This window comes from Arachis hypogaea, chromosome 10, assembly GCF_003086295.3.
Source record: "Arachis hypogaea cultivar Tifrunner chromosome 10, arahy.Tifrunner.gnm2.J5K5, whole genome shotgun sequence".
NCBI lineage: Eukaryota > Viridiplantae > Streptophyta > Magnoliopsida > Fabales > Fabaceae > Arachis > Arachis hypogaea.
The window spans coordinates 34774566-34790977 of record NC_092045.1 but is presented as its reverse complement, the minus strand read 5'-3'; the positions used below and the strand labels follow the sequence as shown (position 1 = coordinate 34790977).

Genomic DNA, 16412 nt, shown 5'->3' with positions numbered 1-16412 from the left:
GGACAAGCAAACTTCTAAGTTTGGTGTGCTTTTCCGTGATCACTGAGCCAAGATTCATCAAGATCATGGCTCCTAAGGGAAAACAAACCAATTTAAGAGGAAAGAAAGAGAATAATCCAAAGAATCTTTGGAATCAAGAGAAGTTCTTAACCAAAGAACATGAAGACCATTATCACAAAATAATGGGTCTGAGGTCAGTGATCCCGAAAGTTAAATTTGATCTGAAAGAAGATGAATATCCGGGGATCCAAGAGCAAATTCGAAACAGAGGATGGGAAATTCTAACCAATCCTGAGATAAAGGTTGGAAGAAATATGGTTCAGGAATTCTACTCAAATCTGTGGCTAACAGATAAGCAGAGAATGACTGGAACTGCTTACCATACCTACAGAACCATGGTCAGAGGGAAAGTTATGTACTTCCATCTGGACAAAATAAGAGAAATCTTCAAATTGCCTCAACTGCAGGATGATCCTGATTCCTTTAATAGGAGAATGGTGAGAGCAGATAAAGGGTTGGATCAAGTTCTAGAGGACATATGCCTCCCTGGAACTAAGTGGATAACCAATTCAAAGGGTGTCCCAAACCAACTCAAGAGGGGAGACCTCAAACCAATTGCAAGAGGTTGGCTAGACTTTATTGGGCGTTCCATACTGCCCACTAGCAACCGTTCTGAGGTCACTATCAAGAGAGCAGTGATGATTCATTGCATTATGCTTGGAAAAGAAGTGGAAGTTCATCATGTGATTGCTTGTGAGATCTACACAATTGCAAATAAGAATTCCACTGAAGCCAAATTGGCTTACCCAAGCTTGATCTCCTTGCTCTGTAAAGAGGCTGGGGTAAAGATGGGAGTAGATGAATTCATACCCATTGAACATCCAATTACCAAGAAGTCAATGGAAGGACAAGTGCAAGACAACTCTATCAAAAGGAGGGCGCAGGAGTTCCTCCCTGAATTTTCTGAAATTGGTTACTGGGCCAGCCTAGAAGCATCTATCACCAAGTTGCAAGAAACTATGGAGCAACTTAAGGAAGAACAGCAGAATCAGAACTGCATGCTCTGCAAATTGCTGAAGGAACAAGAGAAGCAGGGGCGTGAACTTCAAGAACTGAAACGCCAAAAATTCTCCCCTCAATTTGAGGGAGAATCCACTTCTCAAAATCAAGGTTGTTGAGTCCTAACTCTGTGAAAACCTCTATCATTAGGAGCCTATTTAATTTTTTTTTGTTTTCTATTTTAGTATCATCTTATATCTAATTTTGAGTCTTGTTCTTAATGCATAATTAATAAAATTTAAAATTCATGTCTTAAAGCTATGAATGTCCTATGAGTCCATCACCTCTCTTAAATGAAAAGTGCTTTAATCACAAAAGAACAAGAAGTACAGGATTTCGAATTTATCTTTGAAACTAGTTGAATTAGTTTGATGTGGTGACAATACTCTTTGTTTTCCGAATGAATGATTGAACAGTGCATATGTCTTTTGAATTTGTTGTTTTGAGAATGTTAAAATTGTTGGCTCTTGAAAGAATGAGGGAAAAAGAGAACTGTTATTGAGGATCTGAAAAATCATCAAATTGATTCTTGAAGCAAGAAAAAGCAGTGATTCAAAAAAAACGAAAAAAAGAAAGAAAAGAAGTTGTGATCCAAGGCAAAAAAGAGTGTGCTTAAGAACCCTGGACACCTCTAATTGGGGACTCTAGCAAAGTTGGGTCACAATCTGAAAAGGTTCACCCAAGTATGTGTCTGTGGCATGTATGTATCCGGTGGTAATGCTGGAAGACAGAGTGCTTTGGGCCACAGCCAAGACTCATACACTCGCTATGTTTCAGAATCATTATACTTAACTAGGAGAATCAATAACACTATCTGAGTTCTGAGTTACTATAGATGCCAATCATTCTGAACTTCAAGGGATGAAGTGAGATGCCAAAACTATTCGGAAGCAAAAAGCTACTAGTCCCGCTCATCTAATTGGAGCTAAGTTTCCTTGATATTTTGGAGTCTATAGTATATTCTCTTCTTTTTATCCTACTTTGATTTTCAGTTGCTTGGGGACAAGCAACAATTTAAGTTTGGTGTTGTGATGAGCGGATAATTTATACGCTTTTTGGCATTGTTTTTAGTATGTTTTTAGTATATTTTAGTTAGTTTTTAGTATATTTTTATTAGTTTTTAGTTAAAATTCACTTTTCTGGACTTTACTATGAGTTTGTGTGTTTTTCTGTGATTTCAGGTATTTTCTGGCTGAAATTGAGGGTCGTGAGCAAAAATCTGATTCAGAGACTGAAAAGGACTGCAGATGCTGTTGGATTCTGACCTCCCTGCACTCGAAGTGGATTTTCTGGAGCTAAAGAAGCCCAATTGGCGCGCTCTCAACGGCGTTGGAAAGTAGACATCCTGGGTTTTCCAGCAATGTATAATAGTCCATACTTTGCCCGAGATTTGATGGCTCAAACCGGCGTGGCAAATCAGCCTCAGAATTTCCAGCGTTTAACGCTGGAACTGGCATAAAACTTGGAGTTAAACGCCCAAACTGGCATGAAAGCTGGCGCTTAACTCCAGAAAAAGTCTCTACAAATGAAAGCTTCAATGCTCAGCCCAAGCACACACTAAGTGGACCCAGAAGTGGATTTTTATGTCATTTACTCATTTCTGTATACCCTAGGTTACTAGTTCACTATTAATAGGATCTTTTGACATTGTATCTGGACCTCATGACACTTTACACGTTTCTTGCTGTACTTCTCACAGCATGAGTCTCTAAACCCCATGGTTGGGGGTGAGGAGCTCTGCTGTGTCTTGATGGATTAATGCAATTACTACTGTTTTTCATTCAATCATGCTTGCTTCCTTTCTAAGATATTACTTGTTCTTAAACTGGATGAATGTGATGATCCGTGACACTCATCATCATTCTCAACTATGAACGTGTGCCTGACAACCACCTCCGTTCTACCTTAGATTAAGTAGATATCTCTTGGATTCTTTAATCAGAATCTTCGTGGTATAAGCTAGAACTGATGGCGGCATTCAAGAGAATCCGGAAGGTCTAAACCTTGTCTGTGGTATTCTGAGTAGGATTCAATGATTGAATGACTGTGATGAGCTTCAAACTCCTGAGGGCGGGGCGTTAGTGACAGACGCAAAAGAATCACTGGATTCTATTCCGGCCTGATTGAGAACCGACAGATGGATAGCCGTGCCGTGACAGGGTGCGTTGAACATTTCCACTGAGAGGATGGGAGGTAGCCACTGACAACGATGAAACCCTTCCATACAAGTTGCCATGGAAGGAGCCTTGCGTGCTTGAAGAAGAAGACAGTCGGAAAGCAGAGATTCAGAAGATGGAGCATCTCCAAAACCTCAACCTGTTCCCCATTACTGCAGAACAAGTACCTATTTTATGTTCTTTTACTTTTCACAATCAACCTTGATAATTATTGATATCCTGACTAAGATTTACAAGATAACCATAGCTTGCTTCAAGCCGACAATCTCCGTGGGATCGACCCTTACTCACGTAAGGTATTACTTGGACGACCCAGTGCACTTGCTGGTTAGTTGTGCGGGATTGCAAAGTGTGATTGCAATTTCGTGCACCAGTCATCTTGTAAATCTTAGTCAGGCAGATTCAAATGGTTATATATGATTTATGAATAAAGCATAAAATAAAGATAGAGATACTTATGCAATTCATTGGTGAGAATTTCAGATAAGCGTATGGAGATGCTTTGTCCCTTCCGTCTCTCTGCTTTCCTACTGTCTTCATCCAATCCTTCTTACTCCTTTCCATGGCAATCTGTATGTTGAGCATCACCGTTGTCAATGGCTACAGTCCCGTCATCTCACAGAAAATGTTCAACGTGCTCTGTAACAGTACGGCTAATCATCTATCGGTTCTCAATCAGGTTGGAATAGAATCTAGTGATTCTTTTGCGTCTGTCACTAACGCCTAGCCTTCAGGAGTTCCAAGCTCGTCACAGTCATTCAATCCTCGAATCCTACTCAGAATACCATAGACAAGGTTTAGACCTTCCGGATTCTCTTGAATGCCGCCATCAATTCTAGCTTATACCACGAAGATTCCGATTAAGAAATCCAAGAGATAAACATTCAAGCCTTGTTTGCTTGTAGAACGGAAGTGTTTGTCAGGCACGCGTTCATAAGTGAGAATGATGATGAGCGTCACATAATCATCACATTCATCATGTTCTTGGGTGCAAATGAATATATTAGAACAAGAATAAGCTGAATTGAATAGAAGAACAATAGTAATTGCATTAATACTCGAGGTACAGCAGAGCTCCACACCTTAATCTATGGTGTGTAGAAACTCCACTGTTGAAAATACATAAGAACAATGTCTAGGCATGGCCGAATGGCCAGCCTCCCATAATCTAAGAACTAGACATCCAAAGATGATCCTAAGATCTAAAGTGATCAAAAGATTCCAGGATGTCAAATACAATAGTAAAAGGTCCTATTTGTAGAGAACTAGTAGCTTCGGGTTTATAAAGATGAGTAAATGACATAAAAATCCACTTCCGAGTCCACTTGGTGTGTGCTTGGGCTGAGCATTGAAGCTTTCATGTGTAGAGACTTTTCTTGGAGTTAAACGCCAGCTTTTGTGCCAGTTTGGGCGTTTAACTCCCATTCTTGTGCTAGTTCTGGCGTTTTACGCCAGAATTCTTGAGCTGACTTGGAACGCCTGTTTGGGCCATCAAATCTCAGGCAAAGTATAAACTATTAAACATTGCTGGAAATCCCAGGATGTCTACTTTCCAACGCAATTGAGAGCGCGCCAATTGGGCTTCTGTAGCTCCAGAAAATCCACTTCGAGTGCAGGGAGGTCAGAATCCAACAACATCTGCAGTCATTTTCAGCCTCTGAATCAGATTTTTGCTCAGGTCCCTCAATTTCAGCCAGAAAATATCTGAAATCATAGGAAAACACACAAACTCATAGTAAAGTCCAGAAAAATGAATTTTAAATAAAAACTAATAAAAATATAATAAAAACTAACTAAAACATACTAAAAACATACTAAAAACAATGCCAAAAAGCGTATAAATTATCCGCTCATCACAACACCAAACTTAAATTGTTGCTTGTCCCCAAGCAACTGAAAATCAAATAGGATAAAAAGAAGAGAATATACTATAGACTCCAAATTATCAATGAAACTTAGCTCTAATTAGATGAGCGGGACTAGTAGCTTTTTCCCTCTGAACAGTTTTGGCATCTCACTTTATCCTTTGAAATTCAGAATGATTGGCTTCTATAGGAACTCAGAATCTAGATAGTGTTATTGATTCTCCTAGTTAAGTATGATGATTCTTGAACACAGCTACTTTATGAGTCTTGGCCGTGGCCCAAAGCACTCTGTTTTCCAGTATTACCACCGGATACATACATGCCACAGACACATAACTGGGTGAACCTTTTCAGATTGTGACTGAGCTTTGCTAGAGTCCCCAATTAGAGGTGTCCAGGATTCTTAAGCACACTCTTTTTGCCTTGGATCATGACTTTAAATATTTTTTTTGTATTCACTGCTTTTTATTGCTTCAAGAATCATTTTTTTTATTTTTCAGATCCTCAGTAACATGTCTCCTTTTTCATCATTCTTTCAAGAGCCAACATTCATGAACAACAAATTCAAAAGACATATGCACTGTTCAAGCATACATTCAGAAAACAAAAAGTATTGTCACCATATCAAAATAATTAAGCTAGTTTTAAGGATGAATTCGAAATCATGTACTTCTTGTTCTTTTGTAATAAAAAGAGTTTTCATTTAAGAAAGGTGATGGATTCATAGGTCATTCATAACTTTAAGGCATAGACACTAAGACACTAATGATCATAAGACACAAACATAGATAAACATAAGCATAAAAATTCGAAAAACAGGAAATTAAAGAACAAGGAAGTTAACGAACAGGTCCACCTTAGTGATGGCGGCTTGTTCTTCCTCTTGAAGATCTTATGGAGTGCTTGAGCTCCTCAATGTCTCTTTCTTGCCTTTGTTGCTCCTCTCTCATGATTCTTTGATCTTCTCTAATTTCATGGAGGAGAATGGAATGTTCTTGGTGCTCCACCCTTAGTTGTCCCATGTTGGAACTCAATTCTCCTAGGGAGGTGTTGATTTGCTCCCAATAGTTTTGTGGAGGAAAGTGCATCCCTTGAGGCATCTCAGGGATTTCATGATGAGGAATCTCCTCATGTCCATGAGTGGGATCTCTTGTTTGCTCCATCCTCTTCTTAGTAATGGGCTTGTCTTCATCAACGAGGATGTCTCCCTCTATATTAATTCCAACTGAATTACAGAAGTGACAAATGAGATGAGGGAAGGCTAACCTTGCCAAGGTAGAGGACTTGTCCGCAACCTTATAAAGTTCTTGGGATATAACCTCATGAACTTCTACTTCCTCTCCAATCATGATGCTATGAATCATGATAGCCCGGTCTATAGTAACTTCAGACCGGTTGCTAGTGGGAATGATTGAGTGTTGGATAAACTCCAACCATCCCCTAGCCACGGGCTTGAGGTCATCCCTTCTTAGTTGAACCGGCTTCCCTCTTGAATCTCTCTTCCATTGAGCGCCCTCTTCACAAATGTCTATGAGGACTTGGTCCAACCTTTGATCAAAGTTGACCCTTCTCGTGTAGGGGTGTTCATCTCCTTGCATCATGGGCAAGTTGAATAACAACCTTACATTTTCCGGACTAAAATCTAAGCATTTCTCCCGAACCATTGTAAGCCAATTCTTTGGGTCCGGGTTCACACTTTGATCATGGTTCTTGGTGATCCATGCATTGGCATAGAACTCTTGAACTATTAAGATTCCGACTTGTTGAATGGGGTTGGTAAGAACTTCCCAACCTCTTCTTCGGATCTCATGTCGGATCTCCGGATATTCACTCTTTTTGAGTTTGAAAGGGACCTCGGGGATCACCTTCTTCTTGGCCACAACTTCATAGAAGTGGTCTTGATGCACCCTTGAGATGAATCTCTCCATCTCCCATGACTCGGAGGTAGAAGCATTTGCCTTCCCTTTCCTCTTTCTAGAGGTTTCTCCGGCCTTAGATGCCATAAAGGTTTATGGAAAAACAAAAAGCAATGATTTTACCACACCAAACTTAAAAGGTTTGCTCGTCCTCGAGCAAAAGAAGAAAGAAGAGAGTATAAGAAGAAGAAATAGAGGAGATGGAGGTGGCTTTGTGGTTCGGCCAAGGGGGAGAAGTAGTGTTTAGGTTGTGTGAAAATGAAGGAGTGAAGATGGCTTTATATAGGAGTGGAGAGGGGGTGTAGGGTTCGGCCATGTATGGGTGGGTTTGGGAGGGAAAGTGGTTTGAATTTGAATGGTGAGGTAGGTGGGGTTTTATGAAGGATGGATGTGAATGGTGAAGAGAATAGTGGGATTTGATAGGTGAGGTGTTTTTGGGGAAGAGGTGTTGAGGTAATTGGTGAATGGGTGAAGAAGAGAGAGAGTGGTGGGGTAGGTGGGGATCCTGTGGGGTCCACAGATCCTGAGGTGTCAAGGAAAATTCATCCCTGCACCAAGTGGCGAGCAAAAATGCTCCTTCTGCCTATTCTGGCGTTAAATGCCGGGCTGGTGCCCATTTTTGGCGTTTAATGCCAGCTTCTTGCCCCTTCCTGGTGTTTAACGCCAGTCTGGTGCCCCTTTCTGGCATTAAACGCCCAGAATGGTGCCAGACTAGGCGTTAAACGCCCAATTGCTACCCTTACTGGCGTTTAAACGCCAGCAAGTTTTCCTCCAGGGTATGCTGTTTTTCTTTCTGTTTTTCATGCTATTTTTGCTTTTTCAATTGATTTTGTGACTTCCCATGATCATCAACCTATAGAAAACATAAAATAACAAAGGAAAATAGATAAATATAACATTGGGTTGCCTCCCAACAAGCGCTTCTTTAATGTCAGTAGCTTGACAGTGGGCTCTCATGGAGCCTCACAGATACTCAGAGCAATTTTGGAACCTCCCAACACCAAACTTAGAGTTTGAATGTGGGGGTTCAACACCAAACGTAGAAGTTGGTTGTGGCCTCCCAACACCAAACTTGGAGTTTGACTGTGGGGGCTCTGTTTGACTCTATTTTGAGAGAAGCTCTTCATGCTTCCTCTCCATGGTTACAGAGGGATATCCTTGAGCCTTAAACACAAAGTATTCTTCATTCACTTGAATGATCAATTCTCCTTTGTCAACATCAATCACAGCCTTGGCTGTCGCTAGGAAGGGTTTGCAAAGGATGATGGATTCATCTATGCACTTCCCAGTCTCTAGGACTATGAAATCAGCAGGGATGTAATGGTCTTTAATCTTTACTAGAACATCCTCTACAGGTCCATAAGCTTGTTTTCTTGAATTGTCTGCCATCTCTAGTGAGATTCTTGCAGCTTGTACCTCAAAGATCCCTAGCTTCTCCATTACAGAGAGAGGCATGAGGTTTATGCTTGACCCTAGGTCACACAGAGCCTTCTTGAAGGTCATGGTGCCTACTGTACAAGGTATTGAGAACTTCCCAGGGTCCTATCTCTTTTGAGGTAATCTCTGCCTAGTCAAGTAATCCAGTTCTTTGGTGAGCAAAAGGGGTTCATCCTCCCAAGTCTCGTTACCAAATAACTTGTCATTTAGCTTCATGATTGCTCCAAGGTACTTAGCAACTTGCTCTTCAGTGACATCTTCGTCCTCTTCAGAGGAAGAATACTCATCAGAGCTCATGAATGGCAGAAGTAAATCCAATGGAATTTCTATGGTCTCAGTGTGAGCCTCAGATTCCCATGGTTCCTCATTAGGGAACTCATTAGAGGCCAGTGGACGTCCATTGAGGTCTTCCTCAGTGGCGTTTACTGCCTCTTTCTCCTCTCCAAATTCGGCCATGTTGATGGCCTTGCACTCTCCTTTTGGATTCTCTTCTGTATTGCTTGGAAGAGTACTAGGAGGGAGTTCAGTAACTTTCTTACTCAGCTGACCCACTTGTGCCTCCAAGTTTCTAATGGAGGATCTTGTTTCAGTCATGAAACTTTGAGTGGTTTTGATTAGATCAGAGACCATGGTTGCTAAGTCAGAGTGGCTCTGCTTAGAATTCTTTGTCTGTTGCTGAGAAGATGATGGAAAAGGCTTGCTATTGATAAACCTGTTTCTTCCACCATTATTGTTGTTGAAACCTTGTTGAGGTCTCTGTTGATCCTTCCATGAGAGATTTGGATGATTTCTCCATGAAGGATTATAGGTGTTTCCATAGGGTTCTCCCATGTAATTCACCTCTTCCATTGATGGGTTCTTAGGATCATAAGCTTCTTCTTCAGATGAAGCGTCCTTAGTACTGCCTGGTGCAGCTTGCATTCCAGACAGACTTTGAGAAATCATATTGACTTGCTGAGTCAATATTTTGTTCTGAGCCAATATGGCATTCAGAGTATTAATCTCAAGAACTCCTTTCTTTTGATTCGTCCCATTGTTCACAGGATTCCTTTCAGAAGTGTACATGAATTGGTTATTTGCAACCATTTCAATGAGTTCTTGAGCTTCTGCAGGCGTCTTCTTCAGATGAAGAGATCCTCCAGCAGAGCTGTCCAATGACATCTTGAACAGTTCAGACAGACCATCATAGAAGATACCTATGATGCTCCATTCAGAAAGCATGTCAGAAGGACACTTTCTGATATATTATTTGTATCTTTCCCAAGCTTCATAGAGGGATTCACCTTCCTTCTGTCTGAAGATTTGGAGTTCCACTCTAAGCTTACTCAATTTTTGAGGTGGAAAGAACTTTGCCAAGAAGGCATTGACTAGCTTTTCCCAAGAGTTCAGGCTTTCTTTGGGTTGTGAGTTCAACCATATCCTAGCTCTGTCTCTTACAGCAAAAGGGAATAGCATAAGTCTGTAGACCTCAGGGTCAACCCCATTGGTCTTGACAGTGTCACAGATTTGCAAGAACTCAGCTAAAAACTGATGAGGATCTTCCAATGGAAGTCCATGAAACTTGCAATTCTGTTGCACTAGAGAAACTAATTGAGGCTTAAGCTCAAAGTTGTTTGCTCCAATGGCAGGGATAGAGAGGCTTCTCCCATAGAAGTCGGGAGTAGGTGCAGTAAAGTCACCCAACACCTTCCTTGCATTGTTGGCATTGTTGTTGTGTTCGGCTGCCATGGGTTCTTCTTCTTTGAAGATTTCTGTTAGGTCCTCTACAGAGAGTAATGCTTTAGCTTCTCTTAGCTTTCGCTTCAAGGTCCTTTCAAGTTCAGGGTCAGCCTCAACAAGAATGCTTTTGTCTTTGCTCCTGCTCATATGAAAGAGAAGAGAATAAGAAAATATGGAATCCTCTATGTCACAGTATAGAGATTCCTTGAGATGTCAGAGGAAAAGAAGAATAGAAGGAGAAGGTAGAAGAATTCGAACTTATCAAGAGGGATAGAGTTCGAATTGTGTATTGAGGAGGAGCGTTAGTCCATAAATAGAAGGATGTGAGAAGAGGGGAAGAATAAATTAAAAGATTTTGAAGAAATTTTGAAAAACTGAAGAATGATTTTCAAAAATTAAAGTTGGGAAAGAAATAAAGTGATTTTTGAAAAAGATTTTGAAATTAGAAATCAAAAAGATATGATTGAAAACTATTTTGAAAAAGATGTGATTAAAAACATATGATTGAAAAGTTATGGTTTTAAAAAGATATGATTGAAAAACAATTTAAAAAGATTTGATTTTTAAAATTAATGACTTGGCTAACAAGAAATTTAAAAGATATGATTTACACATTAAACCTTTCTCAACAGAAAAGGCAACATACTTGAAATGTTGAATCAAATCATTAATTGTTAGAAAGTATTTTTGAAAAAGGAAAGAAATTGAGTTTGAAAATATATGATTGAAAATATATGATTTGAAAAAGATTTGATTTTGAAAAATTATGGAAACTTGAAAAAAATTGAATTAAAACAAAATCTTCCATCTTGTGCCATCCTGGCGTTAAACGCCCAGAATGGTATCCATTCTGGCGTTTAACGCCCACAATGCTACCCTTTTGGGCGTTAAACGCCAGTTTTCCTTCTTCACTGGGCGTTTTGAACGCCCAACTTTTTTTGTGTGATTCCTCTGCTGTATGTTTTGAATCTTCAATTCTCTGTATTATTGACTAGAAAAGACACACTTTTGAAAAATTTTTTGGATTTTTAATGATGAGGAATAATCAAAATGCAACTAAAATCAAATAAACAATGCATGCAAGACACCAAACTTAGAAGTTTGTATACCACTGACACTAACAAGTTGAGAATGCATATGAGAAACAACAAAACACACAAAACAAGAGAATTTAAAGATCAAAGCATGTAAATCATCAAGAACAACTTGAAGATCAATGAAGACACATGAAAAATGCAAGAAGAACAGAAACATGCAATTGACACCAAACTTAAAATGAGACACTAGACTCAAACAAGAGACATAAAATATTTTTGGTTTTTATGATTTTGTAATTTTTTTTGGATTTTTCGAAAATTGAGTGGAAAAGAAAATAAAGAGATTCAAAATTTTTAATAAGAATTCCAGGAATCATGCAATGTTAGTCTAAAGCTTTAGTCTAAAGAAATTAGACATGGCTAGCCAAGCTTTAGCAGGACATTGCATTCAAGAGCTAAATTGATGAGAATCAATCAGCTTTGGTGATGATGAAAACATCACCTTGAAACTCTAGAATTCATTCTTAAAAATTCTGAAGAAAAATACCTAATCTAAGCAACAAGATGAACTGTCAGTTGTCCAAACTCAAACAATCCCCGGCAACGGCGCCAAAAACTTGGTGCACGAAATTGTGATCATCAATGGCACCATTAACATGGTACACACAATTGCAATCTCAACTCTTTATCACAACTTCGCACAACTAACCAGCAAGTGCACTGGGTCGTCCAAGTAATAAACCTTACGCGAGTAAGGGTCGATCCCACGGAGATTGTTGGTATGAAGCAAGCTATGGTCATCTTGTAAATCTCAGTCAGGCAGATTCAAATGGTTATAGATTATTTATGAATAAAGCAAAAAATAAAGATAGAGATACTTATGCAATTCATTGGTGAGAATTTCAGATAAGCATATGTAGATGCTTTGTCCCTTCCGTCTCTCTGCTTTCCTACTGTCTTCATCCAATCCTTCTTACTCCTTTCCATGGCAAGCTATATGTTGGGCATCACCATTGTCAATGGCTACAATCCCGTCCTCTCAGTGAAAATGTTCAACGCGCTCTATCACAGCACGGCTAATCATCTGTCGGTTCTCAATCAGGTTGGAATAGAATCCAGTGATTCTTTTGCGTCTGTCACTAACGCCCAGCCTTCAGGAGTTTGAAGCTCGTCACAGTCATTCAATCCTCGAATCCTACTCAGAATACCACAGACAAGGTTTAGACCTTCCGGATTCTCTTGAATGCCGCCATCAATTCTAGCTTATACCACGAAGATTCTGATTAAGAAATCCAAGAGATAAACATTCAAGCCTTGTTTGCTTGTAGAACGGAAGTGGTTGTCAGGCACGCGTTCATAAGTGAGAATGATGATGAGTGATGCATTCGCATATTTACCATTTTACTTAGTTAGTTTAGTTAGTTTTAGCTTTGCTTTATTCATTTTCATTGAAATAAATAGACAAATTTGTGAACTTTTCCTCCATGCATTCATGAACCAAGAATTTAGTGAAATTTGACATAATCCATGCAAATGATTCAAGAAGCTTATATGCAAATTAAGGTGAATGATTTCCTTGAAATTTAATGCATGAGATGGCAAAACTTTGAGAAAAGCTCTTTGGTTTATGATAGGTGATGAAGCAAGAAGACAATGATGCAAGGAAATCTTGGAGCAAGAAGGAGATGTATGTGCCAACTTGATCCTCAAGTTGGCAACGCCCAATTGATGCAACCAGGATGAGAGAGCACGTTGGCAACTTGGTTTCCAAGTTGCCAACGTCCAAAGTGGTGCTGCCAGGAGGTGTAGCACGTTGGCAACTTGGAAACCAAGTTGGCAACGTGCTAGTGCACAATCAGCGGAAATTGCAGCCTGACCTTCCCCTCTTCAAGGATGAATATCTTGAACCACAAGGATCCAATTGGCATGATTCCAATTGCGTTGAGAAGCTGACATCAAGAGCTTTCCAACGATATACAATAGTCCATAATGTGGCAAGGAATGGAAGCTCAAATCAGAGGGAAACTTAAGCCCCAAATGCAAGGAAATGAAGCATTGCAAGTTGCCAACTTGAAGACCAAGTTGGCAACGCCAGAGCCACCAGGGGAGGATGTCACCACGTTGCCAACGCCAACACCAAGTTGGCAACGCCCAGGCAAGCAAAGAGCTGAGCCAAGGAGAGCTCGAGGGCGTTGCCAACGCGGGAATGAAGAGGCGTTATTCAAGGCAACGCACACAAGCAAACTTGGCCCAAGAGGAGGAGAAGCTGGCGTTGCCAACGCCAAGTTATGAAGGCATGTTCCTTGGCAACGTAGCAAGCAACTTTGGCATCAAATGGGGAGCTCGAGCACGTTGTTGAGCTAGGAACCATGGGCGTGTTCCTTGGCAACGCATGCAAGCTAGGAATATGGGCACACGAGGGCGTTGCTAACTTGGAAATGAACTGGCGTGTTCTTCAATAACGCCAGGGACAAGATCTTGGGTGCCAACAACGTTGCCAATGCCAATCTTGGGCACCAATCACGTTGCCAACTTGGGATTGCATGGGCGTGTTCATCAACAACTCCAACAAACCTGGCAGCCTGACCTTGCTCTCTTCCATGGAGTATATCTTGAGTTGTAGACCTTCAAATGATGCATTCTCAACGGCATTGAAAAATAGACATCCAGAGCTTTCCAACCATATATCATAGTATGGGGTTGACATTCGTTTAAAGCTTCAAAAGCGGGCTTCATTTGGAGCTTCAGAATCTGAAGGCGTTGGCAACGTGGAAATACAAAGGCGTTTTTGCCAAAAACGCCTGCGATTTTAGCAGCCTGACCATGTCCCCTTCAATGGAGCATAACTTGAGCTACAGAGATCCAAATGAGGTGATTCCAGTGGCATTGGAAAGAAGACATCAAGAGCTTTCCAATGATGTATGATAGTCCATATTGAAGCAAAGGATAGATACTCAAATTCTGGGCAACATTAGGCATGAGAGAAGAGTCAATAAGAAGAAGAGCAAGTTGTTAGCAACAACTTGGGCCAACAACGCCCAAGTCTCAAACTCACTTCCAGGAAATTGGCATGCACGTTGCCAACGTGCACTAAGGCCTGAGTTATTGCCAATAACGCCCCTCAATGGGCCAGAATTGGTGCCAACTTGCTTTGCTTCCCCTATTCATCACAAAGGCCAACAACTTCTTCAATTGAGCCAAGAATTCAACAAAGAGAAGCCCATATTGCTAAACCAATTCAAGATCTTTGAAAGAGTTTTAGGAGTAGTATAAATAGAAGAGATTGATGTACTTGTAGAGGACTTTTACACTTTTGAATACTTTTCAACACTTAGAATTTTTAGCACTTTTACTTAGCTTATTGTGAGAATTTCGGGGTACTCTCCCGAAAAGCTCATCTTTGGTTTTCTCTTGGAATTTTCCTTCTTCATCTTCAAGTTTTAAGCACTTCATTCTTCTTCTTCATCATCTTCCTCTACACTTAGTTTAATTTTTGTTAATGGCATTTGTTGTTGAGATTGGAGCTATGATTCACTAAACCCCACTTTCATTAGGGGGAGGAGCTCTGTTGGTTGGAATGAATTGGTGAACCATTTTCTCTTTCTCAATTTTAGTGGTTGATCTAAAGAGGGAACTCTTGTTCTTCAAAGATTCAACCACCATCGAGAGAGGGGTTAATCTATATGAATTATGTGGTGAATTTGATGAATGAGCCACATAATTCAGTTTAGAGTTCAACCTTTCATGATTTCCTCAATCAATATACCTTGGTTAGTATGTGAGATGTAACTCTCCTTGGTTGAGATTTTGGAAATTGTGTGGCTGGATTAAAATTGAGCTTCATCTCTTCTCATGAACAATTAGATCACGAGAGTGGCAATTGGCTATGTTGAGAGAGATTGAATCACCAAGAGATTGGGATTCAATCACCCATTTGCCATGGATCTATACCCATGATTGAGGAAGATTTGACTAACATCAATTCATGAAAACTAACATCTCTGATCCCTAATGATCCTCTCTATCATTAATTCTCATTTCTTTTGCTTCTAGTTATTTGATTACCCATTTCCCAATCCCCTTCTACATTCTGTCTATTTACCACTCTTGTTATTTACATTCTGTTCATTTACTTCTTGCCATTTACTCTTATGTTCTTTAAATTTCTGCAACCTTTAATTCCTTGCAATTTATCTTTGATGTCATTTAAGTTTCTTACACTTTAAGTTTCCGTCATTTACTTGCACTTTATTTCTTAATTTTAGTTCTTTACATTCTTGCCATTTAAATTCTTGCAATTATGTTCAAAAATCAAAATGCTCATGAAATTAAAACTATGTTTGCTTGACTAAATTTACCATTAGCTAAAGTTGCTTAATCTACCAATCTCCGTGGGATCGACCTCACTCTTAGTGAGTTTTATTACTTGATACGACCCGGTATACTTGCCGGTAATTACGTGAAATCTCATTTTTACGCATCAATGAGCGTCACATAATCGTCACATTCATCATGTTCTTGGGTGCGAATGAATATCTTAGAACAAGAATAAGCTGAATTGAATAGAAGAACAATAGTAATTGCATTAATACTCGAGGTACAGCAGAGCTCCACATCTTAATCTATGGTGTGTAGAAACTCCACCGTTGAAAATACATAAGAACAAGGTCTAGGCATGGCCGAATGGCCAGCCTCCCATAATCTAAGAACTAGACATCCAAAGATGATCCTAAGATCTAAAGTGATCAAAAGATTCCAGCATGTCAAATACAATAGTAAAAAGTCCTATTTGTAGAGAACTAGTAGCTTCGGGTTTACAAAGATGAGTAAATGACATAAAAATCCACTTTCGGGCCCACTTGGCGTGTGCTTGGGCTGAGCATTGAAGCTTTCATGTGTAGAGACTTTTCTTGGAGTTAAACGCCAGCTTTTGTGCCAGTTTGGGCGTTTAACTCCCATTCTTGTGCTAGTTCTGGCGTTTTACGCTAGAATTCTTGAGCTGACTTGGAATGCCTGTTTGGGCCATCAAATCTCGGACAAAGTATGGACTATTATATATTGCTGGAAAGCCCAGGATGTCTACTTTCCAACGCAATTGAGGGCACGCCAATTCGGTTTCTGTAGCTCCAGAAAATCCACTTCGAGTGCAGGGAGGTCAGAATCCAACAGCATCTGCAGTCATTTTCAGCCTCTGAATCAGAT

At 40.0% G+C, this 16412-nt stretch overlaps 1 non-coding gene across 1 annotated transcript; it reads left to right on the top strand.

Moving 5' to 3' along the window:
• The first annotated feature begins 9669 nt into the window (after nt 1–9669).
• Nucleotides 9670–9777, top strand: LOC112718746 (small nucleolar RNA R71). Its single transcript, XR_003161072.1, has one exon. It is a non-coding gene; the product is annotated as a small nucleolar RNA R71 (small nucleolar RNA).
• Nucleotides 9778–16412: the final 6635 nt, after the last annotated feature.